Here is a 16,598-nt window from a genome sequence, read left to right on the forward strand (position 1 = left end):
CTTAATGTCTGTTTATCCCAGAAATTGTGTCATCATTTAGAAAGGGACTAACTTAAAATTTTAGGGTGTCCTTTCTGCACAATGAGTATTGTTTGATTCCAGTCTTGACAAAGTAGCCATGCAAAAAATAAATATGAATTTCCTTTACTGGGTCACATGTAACATGGTTACCTAGTGCTACAATTTGCATGCAGCGAACAAATTGCTGTGATAAAAACTGACTGGTAAAACACACTGGTAACAGTTCAATCAAGACAAGTTTGGAAGACCAAACATCCCCAGAGAATTCCCCACATATTCTGGGAGGAGTAGGAACATTTATGTCCTTCATCACTTGTTTCAAAGAATGAAATGGGAACGTTATAGAAGGGGACCCCAGAGGGACGGTCAGCAAGGCTGCACTGGGTATAAAAGTAAGATGGAGGAGTCAATCGACAGAACAGTCACTTTGTCCAACAGTCTGTTCGTGCTTATGCAGTACTTGTTATACAGTGCTCATGGCACTGGGTCCTGGGAAAGAGCAGGAAACAGCACCGGCATGGAGCTTCTGTCCTTCATAGAGCCATATTAAGTACTTCGGCTTTCGCAAAGTGAGCTTACAAGATGCTATTGGGTATGAACCAAGTTTGAGTGAATACATATTCCTGTTTTAGGAAACAGCTCTGTGTGGAAGCCATTTGTATTCTGCGAGGACCACCTGGACAGCTCTCCTTGAAAAAAGATCATTTGGCCCTGCCTCCATGTATTGGTATGTAAGGGGCTGACTGGGACTTTTCCTTGTCCCCTCAATTGGCTTTAAGCAATGCACACGGGTCTGGCTGAGGTGCTGATGTGTAGTCTCTAAAGTAATGCGATATTGGTGATGTCCTGCCTGTAGCTCCCAACTAGTACGTGTGAGCTGGGCTGAGTGACATCACTCTGAGATTGAGCTTTGAGAAAGAGGCCGTGCCATTTCAGGACGTGATGATTACACGTGGAAACTGAAGCACGGACCCCAAAACACTAGATCCTGCCCCAATCTGTGACAGGCAGATTGCTCTTTCTGCATCTCTCTCTCTCTTCGTATTGCAGAGGTGACTTCAGGCCTCCTGCCTAGCCCAGCTCACAGCACTCCCGCACTTCCTGCCACTCTCACAGTCACTCGGCCAGGAGCCACTCCCCTAATAAAACCCAGGTTAGCCCTGGGTCAAGGCCTTCGTCCTGGTTAGCCATCAGTCTGGCTGGACTTGGATCCCTTGGCCCCCCACAACTGCAAATATGCCTGAGTGTCTCTATTCTCACCGTGGGCTGCACTGGAAGCGGTAAACTGGAATGAACTCACTAGGATTCCAATAATTTTACAAATATAACCTCCACTGGACCTCAGTGAGGCCCAGGAAGGGCTTTCTGTAGTATTCTAGTATCTGGAGAGCGAGTCAACATTACTCAGGCGAAGACTGAAAGAAGGAAAAGAGGGAGGAGATTTAGGCAGAAGAAATAAAGTCTACAGAGGTCTTGAGATTGGAAAAAAATGGCCAAGATGACAGAAAGTCAAGTAGGGCAAATCATAGTTTCTGAAGAAGGGGAGATGGGGTAGGGTTGGGGCTGGAGAAACACAGAACCTTATGACTCGAAACTGGGTCTGACAGAAGGGTTTTAATAGGAGAGCAACACAATAAGGTGGCTGATTTGAAATGATCACATAGGAGTTTGTACGGACACAAGAGAGTTTCTAAGAAGATAAAGGACACTGCCGGATGGCCATGTTCAGCAAGAGGTGTTACGGCTTTGGGTAAAGATAGTGGCCATGGGCGGGCAGCAGTGGAGCCATGCAGAGGACGCCTAAGAAGCAGAACTGATAGGCCATAAGGAGGAGGGCTGGTCAGATCCCAGAAGTGTGTGCGTTAGGGAGAAAGGGGACATAAAGCCATAGAGGGCGGTAACTGGAGCAGAGAGCTCTTGTTTTCCCTGACTTCAGAGTTGTACTTAGCTGTTTATACATGTAAAATCCTTGCAACCATTCTATGCGTGGTCACATACTTCTCAGAAAACTCTCTCTAAAATAAGTCACTCTTGTTGTCTCTGTTGTACCTCTGAAGACAAAGAAGCAAAGAGCCAATTTGCTGAAAACTGATTTTTTTATTTGTGAATTTTTCATATTTTTATTTTTACTGAAAAGTCCTGTACATACTATATATCAAGTTCTTTATATTTTATAAGATATTTGAAAATCTGGGGGTGGGGCAACGGTGGGGCTTGAAACATGCTAGACAAGTACTCTGTCACTATCCTACACTCCCAGGTGTAGGATTGCTGAGAGGTGTTATCAAGATTTTTTTCACAATTTTTTCATCAGTTATGCAGATTAAAGGGTTTCATTTTGGCAGAGTAGTACACCCGCGCAACATACTATGTCTTCACACAACACTCCCTCGCCCTGCCCTACCCCGCCCCACTCTGCAGCGTTTGGCTTGGACGTACACACAGTATTTTGCTTATGTCCATCTCCCCATTAGCTACCATTCCAGCCCCTCCCTGTCTGCTATTTTCCCCTTCTCCTGTGTAATACCTTCTTATCATCGTTTTCAGATTCCACGTATTAGGGAGACCATGTGACATTTGCCTTTCTGAGTTCAGCTCAACACCATGGTCTTCAGATCCTTCACCTTCTCATAAAGGGCGGAGCTTTGCCCTTCCTTGGGGCTGGACAGCGCTCCACCGTGTGTACCACACGCCCTCTGCCCACTCATGGGCACCTGGCAGGTTCTGCACTGTGGCCGCTGTGAATTGTGCTGCAACTCAAAGCTGATCCCTAAGCTCCCACTGTATCAGAAGCCCATGCCCCTGTCATGGAACACACTCGGGACAGAGAGAGCAGCACTGAGGCAGGAAGAAGTGTGTCTCAGTGATGGAATTAATCGTCGTGCTCTGAACACATTTAGCAGGAAAAATAAATTTCTATTTGTAGAGAAGACAGGGCTGGGAGACCTGCAGAACACTGAAATGTGACAGGGCGGCTGTGAGCAGGCTTTGGGAGTGGAAGTGAGGTGAGCTGGATGGGTCACTTTCCGTCTACTTTTCTAAATAGACCTTAAAGTGTGAAACCCTTTCAGATTTATAAAGCAGTTCCAGGAACCATGCAGTGCAGGCTGACCATTGGTACTGTACAACTCCCTCCCTGGTGGCATCTTGCCTTACTACAGTACATTTGTCACAACGAATGAACCAAGACATTTTTTTTTTTTTTTATTTTTTATTTTAAAGATAAAAGGAGGGAAACATTAACAGACATACAACATTTTACAACATATCACAAGCACAATACAGACAATACAGAGTTACAAACAAAGTGGTAGGGAATTAACAATGGTGGTTGTATTACATATTGATATCTTCAAAGTGGCTTCTCATGAAAACAGATATAGACATGCAATACTGGTCAACCAAAGACTCATTGACAGTTTCTTTCAGCATAGAAATAGAAGACAGAAGAACAACCATCCAAGACATTTGTTTTGACTAAAGCCATCCTTTATTTGGACTTAATTTTTCCCCTTTTCTGTTCTGGGCTCCCGTCCAGAAGACCACATTACATCGGGCCATCGTGTCTCCTTAGGCTTCCTGGGCTGTGACAGCTCCTCCTACTTCCCTTGTTTCTGGTGACCTTGATGGGTTAGAAGAGTATTTATTGCTCAGGTACAGTGGAAGGTGCCTTTCAGTCTGGACTGATGGATGTATCCTTTGTGATGAGACCAAGTGGTGGGTTTTGAGGAAGAAGTCCACAGAAGTGAACTGTCCTCCCCACCTTTTGAAAGTGGGCTTGCACTTTATCCCTGGTGAGGTTGGCTTTGAACACCTGGATGAAGAAGTGTTTGTCATGCTTCCCTACAAAGTCACTCTATTTCCTCCCTCCACACTGGATCCTCCAGAAGGAAGTCAGCTGAGGGGACAATAGCTACACAAGTTATTTGGAATTCTGCAGTGGATATTTGTCTGTCGTCCCACTTATTTGTTTATCCAGCCATTGATTTATATTAGTAAGGACTCGTGTGTATATATTTTATACTTTGGGTTATATTGCAAGGCTATCACAAAACATGTTTAAGTATGTGAGGGTATTTTTTCTAACCTCAGGTTTGAGGGCAGAACCTATGCATGTATATGAAAATAAGGCAGATAAATGGATAAAGATGAGGTGGTATGTATACACAGTGGACTACTATTCAGCCATAAGAAGAATGAAATCCTGTCATGTTTGATACTGTGGGCAGCACTGGAGAACATCACATGAAGTGAAGAAAGTTAGGTACAGAAAGACAAATGTTACTTGATGTCACTCATCTGGACACTGAAAATGGTGATTTAAAAGTAACAAAAAACAGGACATTAGAGGCTGGAGAAGGGGTGGAGGAGGAACAGGAGATACAGGAACGCTGGATGATAGGTGTCTGTTATGATCAGCATGCTGATAGAAATGCAGACAGTAAAGACCAGGCTCACAAGGTTTCAGCTGGAGCAAGTTCTGGTGTTCCACAGCACAGTGGAATGACTGCAGTGTAAATACAATTGCTTATATCCCTCAAAATAACAAGATGAGAGGAGTCTGAAGGTTTCCAACACAGAAATGGAAAATGTTCAAGAGATGGAAGTATTAACTGTCCTCACTGGATTATTGCATACCATATACAGGTATCAAAAATCACACTGTACCCTATACGTAGCACAATTACCATTTTAAAATTTCTGTTAGTACATGTTTACAGTACATAAGATTGTGTTCACTGGGGGGCCTGGTACATGTACATAACCCATCTCAATCTTTTTTACATCCCTTTCTCCTCCCTACTTCCCCTGGCCCTCCATCTTCCTGTACTTTTCCCATTTGCAGAAGAATTAAAAATAATATTTGAAAAGGCCTCCCACCGTTTTGAAGATAACACGCACATACCCCTATTCATAATCACCCACAAAGCTGTGCCCCCATCACGCTCACGGTCAGACTCACAGCTCACCTTTCTTCTCCAGTCCTCCTCGGCCAACCCCTTCTGCCAGGAGCCGAGGGGGCAGTGCCATGCGCCCATGTGGGCTTGGCCTGCTTAAAATTCCTGTGAGTCTGCATAGATCAAGGTACAGCACTCGTTTTTGGACAAGTGTGGGGGCTTCCTCTTGTCCCTAAGGCCTTTCAACTAAATTACAGGTCCAGGAGAACGAGAGGCCAGCTGTGCTTCAGCAAACGGGCCCAGCTGTGGTGACAACGTGCAAAGGGTGGGCACCCACAGATCGTTAGCTATGTGCCCACAGTTGGCTGATGACCGGATGTCATCCTGTGCTTGGAGGAACCGATGCTGGGTGGTTCTGACCCCGGATGGTACCAGCCATTGTCCAAGACAGAGTCGCCAATTGTACCTACCACACCATCCCACATTTTCCCACACCATCCCACATTCTCCCACACCATCCCACATCCTCCCACACCATCCTGCGTTCTTCATATTTTATTTCACTGGGGCAAGTGTTACTTTTTTCAAAACCATTTTTTTAATTGACAGGGGCTTTTGTCTCAGTTTTGGTTTTGTTTTTAAAATTTCCCCACGGTTTCCTGTTGTGCTACCTCTTTGGCTGAGTTCAGCCTGGCTGTTGACTATAATTACTGTGAGGCTTGCGAGAAGAGTTGAAAAATCTAAGTTGACATTAAAGGTGCGTTACACTTGAATAAACCCAGAGATAGAGCATAGCAGATTGTTTTGGAGCAGCCCCTGTGCTTTGTCTAGTGCACTCAGACAGCCTTGGGGTTGCATAGCATTAAGAATCTCGGAGGTGCTCTCTGTCACTTGTAAACACTGCTCGTAAATACTTGCTAAAGTGTGAGGCTGAATAAACATGACCTCAGTAGGTTGGGGAGAATTGGCCAGAATGGAACCAAACTGTGCTTTGAAATAAGACCTTTCTCACTTGGAAGGAGCAGAGAGAGACTAGGATCAGGACACTAAGGAACGGCTACATCAATTCCTCGATTGCTTGGCCATCCACAGTGGCCATAAACAATCGACATCATACATTGGTGCCTCCATGTCTTTCTCCTTATCTCTCAGAGGTGGACAGTGGCCTGCACTATGGAGGGTCAGGCACCGGCACATCCCATATTAGAAGAAGAGTTGGGAATTACTTTATTTTGTAACCAAGTCCCACGAACGGATATTTTGACTTTGAGGGATCCACGGACACCTTCCAATTCAGTACCATTTTGCAGACAGAGAGCTCAGACCCAGGTTGCTCTCTGTACCTGATTAGGCCCCACAAAAGAACAGGCAGAGGTGCACTTCTCAGAGCTTCTGCCATCTGTGGCATCAGCTTTGCTTTCAGGCCAGTACTGTGCCTAGAATACATGCAAGGTGGACACAGGCTTGTCTGGCCAGGACAAAGACTCCGGAGGACATGTGAGCTAAGGGAGATATACGGATATGCTGTCTCAAAGGTGAATCAAAATTTATGTCTACATGGAACAAGGGTTTTAATCACACAACCTAGTTTTCTCTCCTAGAACAGTCTTTGTCCACATGCTGTAAATGCAGTCCAGTCAAGGGAAGCTGACTTCTGGGAAGATGGGGGCAGTACCCCTGGCCAGGCAGGAGTTTGTCTTATTGTAAGTGTTGTAGGCAGCTGAGTTATATAGAAATATTATAGGCAGTCAGACAGGGCCAGACTCTCGAAAGAGACAGTATGGAAGACAGGATACCTTGCAACTGTGGGAAAGACAGGCACTTTCCCTGTGGGCCAGACCTCGAGACAAGAGATTACACAAATGCACCCACATACCTGCCTAGGGATGGACATCAGGGATTGATATTCTAAATAGGTAGCAATCACCTTGAGAAAGCCAGGAAGAGTCACTAACCCAACTCCCTACAGGAAAAACCCCTGTTGTGTATTAATGCCTGCTTGTTATGTGACTTGCTTCCTCATTTGATCCTTATTTAATCAATTTTACCTGAAAAATTATACTGGTAATCTCATTGGTTAACTATCGTTTTGTCCCACCTCACACCCACCTAGCAAGTTCCTGTTTCCCACCTTGGACCCACCTCACCTCTTGGTTTTGCTCTATAAAAATCCCTAGAAAAGGCAAGTTCCTTGGCAACCGACTTAGGTCCCCTTCTGTCCTTCTCTCATCAGAAGCTTTCTTTCCTCCAATAAATGCATTCTGCTCTTTACCTCTGTTGCTCCTAAAATTCATTCTTCAATTTTAGAGAACAAGAACTCATCCCAGATATCTTTCAGGTTGGGAGTTTGTTTCCCCTATATCAGAAGGAACTTTAAGGAGCGATGATGCCTGCTGAGTGCCAACCGTGTGCCGGGCAGCATGGGTGCCCATACGGCATCTCATTCCGTCTTTGTAAGAACTCTTTGAGGTAATAGTTAGTCTTATCACTATTTCACATGTAGGAAAACTAAGTTTTAGGGAGGATAGCTTGTCTGCCCAAGCACACACTCTTGGTGGTATAACCAGAATTTTAACCAAGAGCTGTGACTCCCCATCTTCTTTGGGCTTATCTTTGGGTTTGTCATTGAGATGTCAGAACTCATAAGGTGTCTCTCCAAGTACCCAGGACCAGCAATCTTTTTGTTGAGAAACACTCAGAGGATTAGGAGAACTTTTCGCTTTTTTCTTATTTTGTGAAGTAACTGTGTGTTGAATGCCATGGGCAGGGGCTAGGGACACTTGGGGGTTGTGTTGTTCCTCGTATTGGAGTTGCGAAGGGAGGTACTTCTGTGAAACACCCTGGTTAGACATGACCTGGTTTACTAAACTGGGTGCACAGTGGGGTGAAACAAATGTTCTGAAAAGTGTTCCACGGATTGTGTGATCATTTAGTTCAGGACCAACCTCCAGGGCATTTGTTCACAGAATTCTAACTTTCAGCTCTGTGACAGTGGGCAGATCGTCAAGGACCGCAGGGGAGTCCATTGCCACATTCCCCGGAAGCTGCTCCCAGTAGAAAATTGTGCCTCTGGAGTACCCTGACTTGCGCTTGGTAGGTCCTCACGGTCCTCCTCACGTCACTGTGTTCGTTGTCTGCCAGGCAGGGTAAAAGGCGCTTGAATGTCACAGTCAGCCTAGGCTGGACACTGTCTGGCTGTGAGGGTTGGGGGTGGTGCCTGGGGTATCATACCTTCCTTGTAACTAACTTGCCTTTTTCTTCCTTTCATCCATAGATAATGGAAGTAAAATTGTCCTTGTGGGGTTGGGATGAAGAGTAGACAGAAAGTAGGTTCGGCAGTAGCATGATGTCTGACCCTGCGGAGGATCCCACCCATGGTGGCTATTATTATTGCAATTATTCACGGAGATACTTAAACCTGTTACATAAACACCTCTGATGGGTCACATGCTCCCTGAGAAGAGAGGCCATCTGGCTAACATTGTGTTACCTTCCCAGTCCTCATGCACATTTTAGACTCTAAATGTCCTTAAACCTTAAAAATATATATGTGAGTGTGTGTGTGCACGTATATTATATACTAGCAATACAGCAAATACATTTATATGTGACACAGTGTTTTACAGAATTCAGATTTCACCTGCCATTCTGTAATTAGTGCAACCCATTAATGTTTTGAGGATTAATACTGTTAGAGTTTTGTGGCCTTGTTGATGTAGGGTGGCGTGAGACTTTCATGTAAAGATAGAGAGGTAGGGCTTTGTATTGCAGGTCCCGTGGCCCCCCGCACTGTAGGTGAGTGAGAGCAAACCTCAAGTCTCACCGTTGTACCCCGACATAGGTTATTTATTACTTACTTCCGGGCTGCTTATTTGTTGCTCTGTCACAAAATCTGCCTGTGAAGGGAGGCTCCTGTGGACCGAGAAGGGTGAACAATCCGCATTTGTTCTCTGAGAAACTAGGCAGGCGATGTGTCCCGTGGGGAAAGAGCGGTGTGAGCTGGGGTGGCTGTTGGGGGCGGACAGCCTGGCCCAGGAAATGTCTCACACCTTCCCACTTCAGGGGACTTCTGGCACGCACCTCATTTTTTTGTCATGCCTTTTGTTCTGGAGAGGCTTTTGCTAAAGGGGAGATTATATAGACAGCGCTTGCACCAAACATTTATTTAAAGTGAAGTAGCACCAGCTGCCATCTTCATGTCAGGGAAATAGATTCTTCAGGGGCCTTTCCCTTCCAGAGTCTGTCAAGGCAGACGAAGATAACAGCCTGCCAGGGCTCCCTGCACCGCGAGAGGCGTCACTGCTAAATCCCAGGAATGCGCCCTCCGCTCCTCCTCTCCCTGCTACTCGCCTTTGTTTTTTCAAATGAGTAGGATCCTGGGTGGGCAGAGGATCTTACTGGGAGATCTCAGCTTAGCATTCCCTCCCTCAAAGCACTGGGATATTTTAATTCTTATCCTTGGTGCCCAGCACTTAACGCACATGAAAAGGAGAGCTTTAGATTGAAGTTGAAAGAAAATACCAGAAATGGCATTTGGAAGCAATGAAACACGGCCCTCGACAGATGAGAGGGGCAATACTGCAGTATTAGCCATAGATTTCACGAGCAAATTTCAGGGTTCCATGGGCCATTAAAAGCAAAACAGAAACCATAATTGCCCTTAATCTCTATTCATTCTGCATGTGCCAATCCTGTTCAAAGGGAGGTTTTGAGGGGGAAGATCAAGAGAAAAAAATAAGCATGCATCTTTGGACAGTGCCAGACTTGATCCTCTTTCTTTGAAGACTTGTTAAGAATGGGGCTGGATCCTGAGGTGGGAGCCCTTCTGAGCACTGATGCTAGGTGACACCTTTTAAAAGACTTGACTTCGGCATTGTCTGTCAGTCCCTTCTGCACGTACAACCCTCTTTTGTGTAGGTCAAATACTTCTGCTGCAGTTCTGGCTTAAAAGCAGGACAGGCTGATCAACTCTACATGTGTGCTTGCACGGAACTATCCTTTAAAACAAAAAGCAAAACTTGGTTTAAATTACAGCAAAATTAGCTGGGTTTCGAAGGGGTTACGGATTGGGATTAGAATGCAGAGAAAGAGAACGGCCCATTTAGTCCAAGTGAAATCTTTGAAAGGGATCTGTCCAGTGGTTTACGATTCTTTTCCTCAGTTCACCTCAAAGACTAAAAGGCCTTGCCAGTTTCTCACTGCCTTCCTTATGAAATGGGAGAAAATTTAAAGTACGACCTTGATCCTTTTATCAAACAAGTGCATTATTTCTTAGATAATAAAAAGTAGCAGTTAAACTAGTCTGCATAGGGCAGAATGTGCAATGCTGATTCTTTGATATACTCAGACGTCACGATCTGCTGAAGAGGATTTCGGAAGACAATGGAAGTTTAGCACCACAGATGCCCTGCGTACAGTGTGGTGTTATAACGTGCACTGCCATTACTTCAGGCCGACACTGTGACACAGGTTGACCGTAACCCAGCACATCTATTTCTTTCACATATATAGAAAATTCGATGAGTTATTGCACTGCTGGATGAGTAAGAGTCTTGAGAAATTCTCTCCCATTTCCATCTCTCCTCTTCCCCTTTTTTTTTCCTTTATAGATCTGGCATTTTTTCCCAGATGAAACCTACTCATTTTCATACAGATGATTCTCTTAACCACCATTCCACTTTCATATTTTAAACCTTCTTGACTTTCTGTAATTATTACAGTCAGATTCTCTTTCTCCCAGTAGGGAAAAATCAACCCATGTCTTTTCTTTCCTCTCATTTTTAATTTTTAATTTTTTAACTGGACTTTAATGTTTGTTGTCAAGGTAAGTGAAAGGGTTGAGCGAGCAATATTTCTGCATGTCTTTCTCCCTTTGGAATCAGAGGTCATGAGCAAAGAGGAAGAACCATTGTGATCTGACTGGTGTTGGGGAGGAATTTTTTTTAATTGGATTTAGGACTAGATACTTCTGGGCCTGCTTGCATGGGCTCTTATTTTTAGTTTTAAGGCCTTACTGTCTCTCTTTTCTCGATGGGTGTTAAGCAGAAAACTTTCCTCTTGGATATTATACTTACGTCCAGCTCGCAACTTCTGTGTCTTACCCCTCTGTAATGGATAGGCCAGGGAGGGATTCTAACTTCTGTAAATTATCCCACTTTGATCAGTGAAACTTTAAAGAGTGGTTTCTTCAAAAGATGTTGAAAGCTGCCTTAAGATCAGTGACCTCATAACAAATACTAAGCTGCTACTTCTCATCAAATTTCCTCCCCAATAGCATATGTAACCCTTCAAAACTTTGCTTCATTCTGTTTGTTACCCAGAACCAAAGATCACTACGTTAGAAAAACATAGCACACCACGAGTGCCACCTCCTTTGGAAAGTGAAAAATTATGCTTATAGTAGTGTTCCATGAGAGATTATAATTCCTGGATTATAGATTGAGACTTAAACCATTATAAATGTGGTTTTGTGTGTGTGTGTACTCAGGGCAGAAAGGAGTTGGAAACCACAAGTCCCATTAAGAGTAACTTGTTTTTGTTTTTGTTTTTTTTTGAGACAGGGTCTCACTGTGCAGTTCCGGCTGGCTTTGAACTCACTGTGCAGCCCAGAGCGGTCTCGAACTCACAGTGACCCCCCTGCTTCAGCCTCCCCAGTACTGGGATTATAGGCATACACTGTCATGCCTGGCCTAAAAGGAGCTTTATGCTTTCCTGTAATTACTTAGTTCTAGAGTGACTTGAATTTTTAGAAAAATAATGACAAATTAGCAAAATATGTTATGATAAACAACAAAAGCTGAGCTTTGTTACAAATACTTTAAATAAACATGACTTTAGGTAGATCTTATGTAATGTGTAAAATATAAGAAAACATAGACAAATATTTATCTATTCTATTAACAAACACTCCCAAAATAATAAACAAAAGAAAGGAATTGCAAAGGAAGTTACTGGTAGGTTTGCTTGTCGAAGCCTAAAACTTGTTATGAATCTCTATGTATTGAAAACTTCACTGATAACATTTTAGAAAGAAAAATATTTGCATTGACCTTAATGGGGAGGAGTTATTCTCCCTAAATTCTTTTTAAAAAGTCAATAATTGGAGAGCAGTCAATAGGACTATAGAAATAATAAAAGAGAAAATTGAAATGTCTGATAAACCATTCAAATATTCAACTGTGTTAGTAATGCAAAAAGTACAAAAATTTCAGAAACTCAACTAGAAGTTCTAAATAAAGAATTAATAGAAATGTTGATTATTGGTCAAGGTATAGTAATTGGCATTCCTACTACCACTGGTAGAGCTGCACACTGATATGACCTATCAGAAATGTAATCCTGGGGTTGAGGATGTAGCTCATGGAAAAGTGTCTGCCTCACAAGTGCAAGGTCCTGAATTTGATTCCCAGTACCCACCTCCCCCCACACACAAAAGAAATGTAATCTTGCACAGTGCATTAAGAACATTCATTGAATGTCTTATTCCTAATAAAATATTAGAAATAATCAAATGATCAAGAAAATGATTGTGGGTGATAGGGTATGTAACTACACAGTCATTAAATGGCACACACTAACAATTTTAATAATAAAGGAAATCACGCAAGTTGGTTGTGAATCAAACACAAATTAAGGGCTGGGGAAATAGCTCAGCGGCACAAGTGCCTGCCTGGCAGGTGCAAGGTCCTGAGTTCGATTCCCAGTACCAAAAAAAAAAAAAACAAACAAACAAAAAAAACACCCCACAAATTAAATATTTAGTGTGTTCAAATATGTAAAATTCTGTTTATGTTAAGAGATTGATTGCATGGAGATACACCAAAATATAGAGGAAAGTACTTCTGGATTTTATTCTTTGTACTTGCTATGTTTTCACTACTGTACAGTATTTAAAGTACTACTTCTGTAGCTTCTGATCCAAGTTCCCAAGTTACTTTTATATGTCAGTGCAAACCTTTATAGCTAAGCATCAATTATTTCATCTACTTCATGGGAATTATTAATGTATATGTATGTATATAATACGTCTATATGTTTAGTACATATAGTTTATATGTTATACAGTAATGTATATATACTATATGATATAAACAAGTGCTTGTTGATTTTCATTACATTATGTTAATAATTAATATGTCATATAGCATAATATATCAACTATATATTTATAATATCAATGTAGATCATATTTATATATTTTAGTTTATGTAAAACATGGATTTCAATTGATATTTATAATACCAATATAGATCATATTTATATCTTTTAGTTTATGTAAAACGTGGATTTCTGCTTCCAGAAAAGGACTAATCTCATGTAAACTGAATCTGGAGTTGTCTCAGTGGATTTTACTTTGTACTACCCTTTATCATAATTCTACAAGTACGATTCCATAAACTGATGTCAAACCTATGGATTTCCAAGCCCACCTGAGCGCTTTCATACTTCCTCAGCATGTGCCACAGTGGATCTCTGCCCGGCAGGGGCTTTTGGACTGTGTCTTGGAGTGCCTTGTTAAAGGGCATGAGTTTATAAAGTGCTAAGAGTTGCTGTGAATGGACATCGTCACCTATAACTTCAGTGCTCAGATTAGCTAAACATGTTGCCTTTGAAAAAAGAATTAAGTTGAGCTCCGAGAAAGGACAAACACATGGGAGAATCAAAAGGCTCTTTCAGATTTGTAAAGCTAATATCAAAGAATTGCAAAGTCTAACTCAGCCTTACAGGTGTCCTTTGCTTTGATCATTAATTAAAATGTGACTTCTATCCACAGTGTCACTGTTGCAGGACTTGACAAAACAAAGTGTGTCAGATACCTGACAATTTCTTATAATGCCCTGAAAGACAGGTGTTCATTCCTGTAAAAGCTTTGAAGCTAAAAATAAAATAAAACAAAATTTAAATTAAAGGATATTCCTAAGCACATAGTAATCATCTTAATACATACATTTCAGGGTCGTTTTTCCTCCCTGATGAGGGTGGCGGTGGGTGGGTGGGTAGGTTGGGGGAAGGGTGGTTGGTGTTAAAGACCTGCAAAACCCCCAGCTGGAAAGGAATGCAGAAAATGGGGTAAAGTAAAGCCTTGTAAGTCATTTGAGATCAATCGTCAGAGAATGTGTCTCAACGGTGTCATTATCAGATTAATATTTGAGTTCCAATTTAAGCTGGAATTATTTGGATAACAGAAATCAAAAGAAAAGTTTTTACAAACAATTTTGCCTTGGAGCTAAAGAAACGTATCAGAGATGGGATTTTTGCGATTTTCCACCACACCTCTGAAATTCCTGTGAGCTTGTGTGTTGTTCCGGAAAGAACCACGGGCATCCTTACCTAGACAGCTCCGGTTTGTTTGATCTTGAGTCAAAATCAGAGAGAAACAAAATCTCAAGTCATATGAGCTTCAGGTGGACAGTAGAGTAAATACGGGCACCGTAAAAACACGACTTATTAGATAAGTCCCTGTATGTTGGAAATAAGAAGGGGTGCCCCTTGGAGGATAAAAGCAACCTTTTGGTTAACTGTTCTTTTTTTGTTTCTTCATCAGCATGCACTGAAGCCAGGCTCTCTACTGTGAGTTTAAACATAAGATGTTTCTGAACTTTGAAGCAACTTTCAGAGCGGAATAGACGGCAGTGCTGTAAATTAAGAGTAGTCAGCAAAAGCGAACATTCTGTGAAGCAGGAGATAGTGTGAGGGCAGAAGGCTGAGGCACCCTCATGCCCCACAGCGCTGAACAAGTGGAATTGAGCTTCGCGGAGGTGTTGGAGGGAGGGTGAGGGCAGGGGCAGCGTGCACTCGTCAGGAGGGGATTCCTAAGCCCGTAGGAGCCCAGAGGGCCGCAGAGACAGGAGGTTCCCACAGCGGAGTAGAGGGGGGCTGCGAGCACAGGGAACTTTCTGGGTGAGGCGCAGATACCCGGGCTGTGGCGGGAAGACGCCCTGGACAGAGCTGGGGAGGCTGAAGCAGAAAGGAAGGCGCTGAGGGAAGGGACTACATCGGGAGATTAGTAGAGTCAGTGGTGTTGGTGCAAAAGATAACTGACCCTGGGTTAGGACACCGGTAAAAGACCTTAAAACGGGTAGAGAAAATACAGTGGGGATTTTGTTCAGACTTCAGCAAGGCCATTAAAGCCAGGTTGTAGATGAATATTGATGACGAAAAATGTTTGCAGTAGGTTTATACAATATTCCCATTTTAAAAAGACACATTTGTAAAGAGAGAAGCTCGCCAAGGATGGCGGCACGGTGGCCGCTCTGCTCTGTCCTTCCGCCGCGGAGCTGCATCCGTATCCCCGGGCTTTGGTCTCGTGTTGAGGTCGGCTGGTGTTGAGAAAGGAATTTTGAATTGAAATGGCATTTCTCATCTGTGTGGGGAGTTTCTTAAGGAGGACCTGTCCTCCCTGCTCTCTGCACTCGCTGCACGGGCACACTTTTAAGCTGTTTCTTTCCACATCCTGGTTCCAGCAGGGAGCTGGGTTTGCAGAAGCTTCAAGACATGCACAAGCCCACCCCGGGGACCCCGCTCCCGCAGCCTCTGGCCCCTGCTGCACAGTCTCTCTGGAACCCCCAAGGCCACAGTCATCAGAGCTTCCTAAGGCTTTTACCTAACCCTTCAATTTTCGTAGCTACGTGACTGCGTCTATCCAAGGGGCAGAGCGCGATAATTCAGTACATTCTCACAACGGACGCTGGTCACCTGGGGTAACCAGCGTCCCCCTCTCCTCAAACACTCATCCGTTCTCTGCGTCAGGAACCTTCGAGTCTTGCTGCTGGAGGATCCCTGCTGCGGCGTCCTTCCATCTACCACGCAAGTTGGGGCTGAGATCATTCTCAGAGATGCTGTTGAGCAGGGGAGCTGTGCGCTTATTTCACTCCCAGAGTGAAGGTTTTCAGATGATGTTTTTCCAAACATCATCATCTTTGGGAAGTGTTGAGTGCAACTGATCGAGGAGCCGGCAACTGACCTCCTCAGGGGCACACAGGACACCTCAGAGAGTCTCTGCTGCGAGACAGCGCTTTGGCTTCATGAGAAATCACGACTCTGCCCTTTGTCAGGCCTGAGGACAATCTCCATCCTTCCCTCCCTCCCTCCCCTCCCTCCTTTCCTTCTCTCCCTCCCTTCTCTCCCTCCCTCCCCTCCCTCCTTTCCTTCTCTCCCTCCCTTCTCTCCCTCCCTTCTCTCCCTCCCTTCTCTCCTCCTTTCTTGCCTACCTTCTTCCCTTCCTCCCTTCCTTCCTTCCTCCTTCCTTCCTTCCTTCCTTCCTCCTTCCCTCCTTTCCTCTGTCTCCCTAATCCCTGTCTCCCTTTTCCTTCTCTTTCTTTCTCTTTCTTTCTTTCTTTCTTTCTTTCTTTCTTTCTTTCTTTCTTTCTTCTTTCTTTCTTCTTTCTTCCTTTCTTCCTTTCTTTCTTTCTTCCTTTCTTTTTCTTTCTTTCTTCCTTTCTTTCTTCCTTTCTTTTTCTTTCTTTCTTTCTCTTTCTTTCTTTCTTTCTTTCTTTCTTTCTTTCTTTCTTTCTTCCTTTCTTTCTTCCTTTCTTCCCTTCTTCCTTTCTTTTTCTTTCTTTCTTTCTTTTTCTTCCTTTCTTCCTTTCTTCCTTTCTTTTTCTTCCTTTCTTTTTCTTTTTCTTTCTTTCTTTCTTTCTTTCTTTCTTTCTTTCTTTCTTTCTTTCTTTCTTTTTAATT

Source organism: Chinchilla lanigera, unplaced genomic scaffold, assembly GCF_000276665.1.
Source record: "Chinchilla lanigera isolate Chin_1 unplaced genomic scaffold, ChiLan1.0 scaffold00096, whole genome shotgun sequence".
Classification (NCBI taxonomy): domain Eukaryota; kingdom Metazoa; phylum Chordata; class Mammalia; order Rodentia; family Chinchillidae; genus Chinchilla; species Chinchilla lanigera.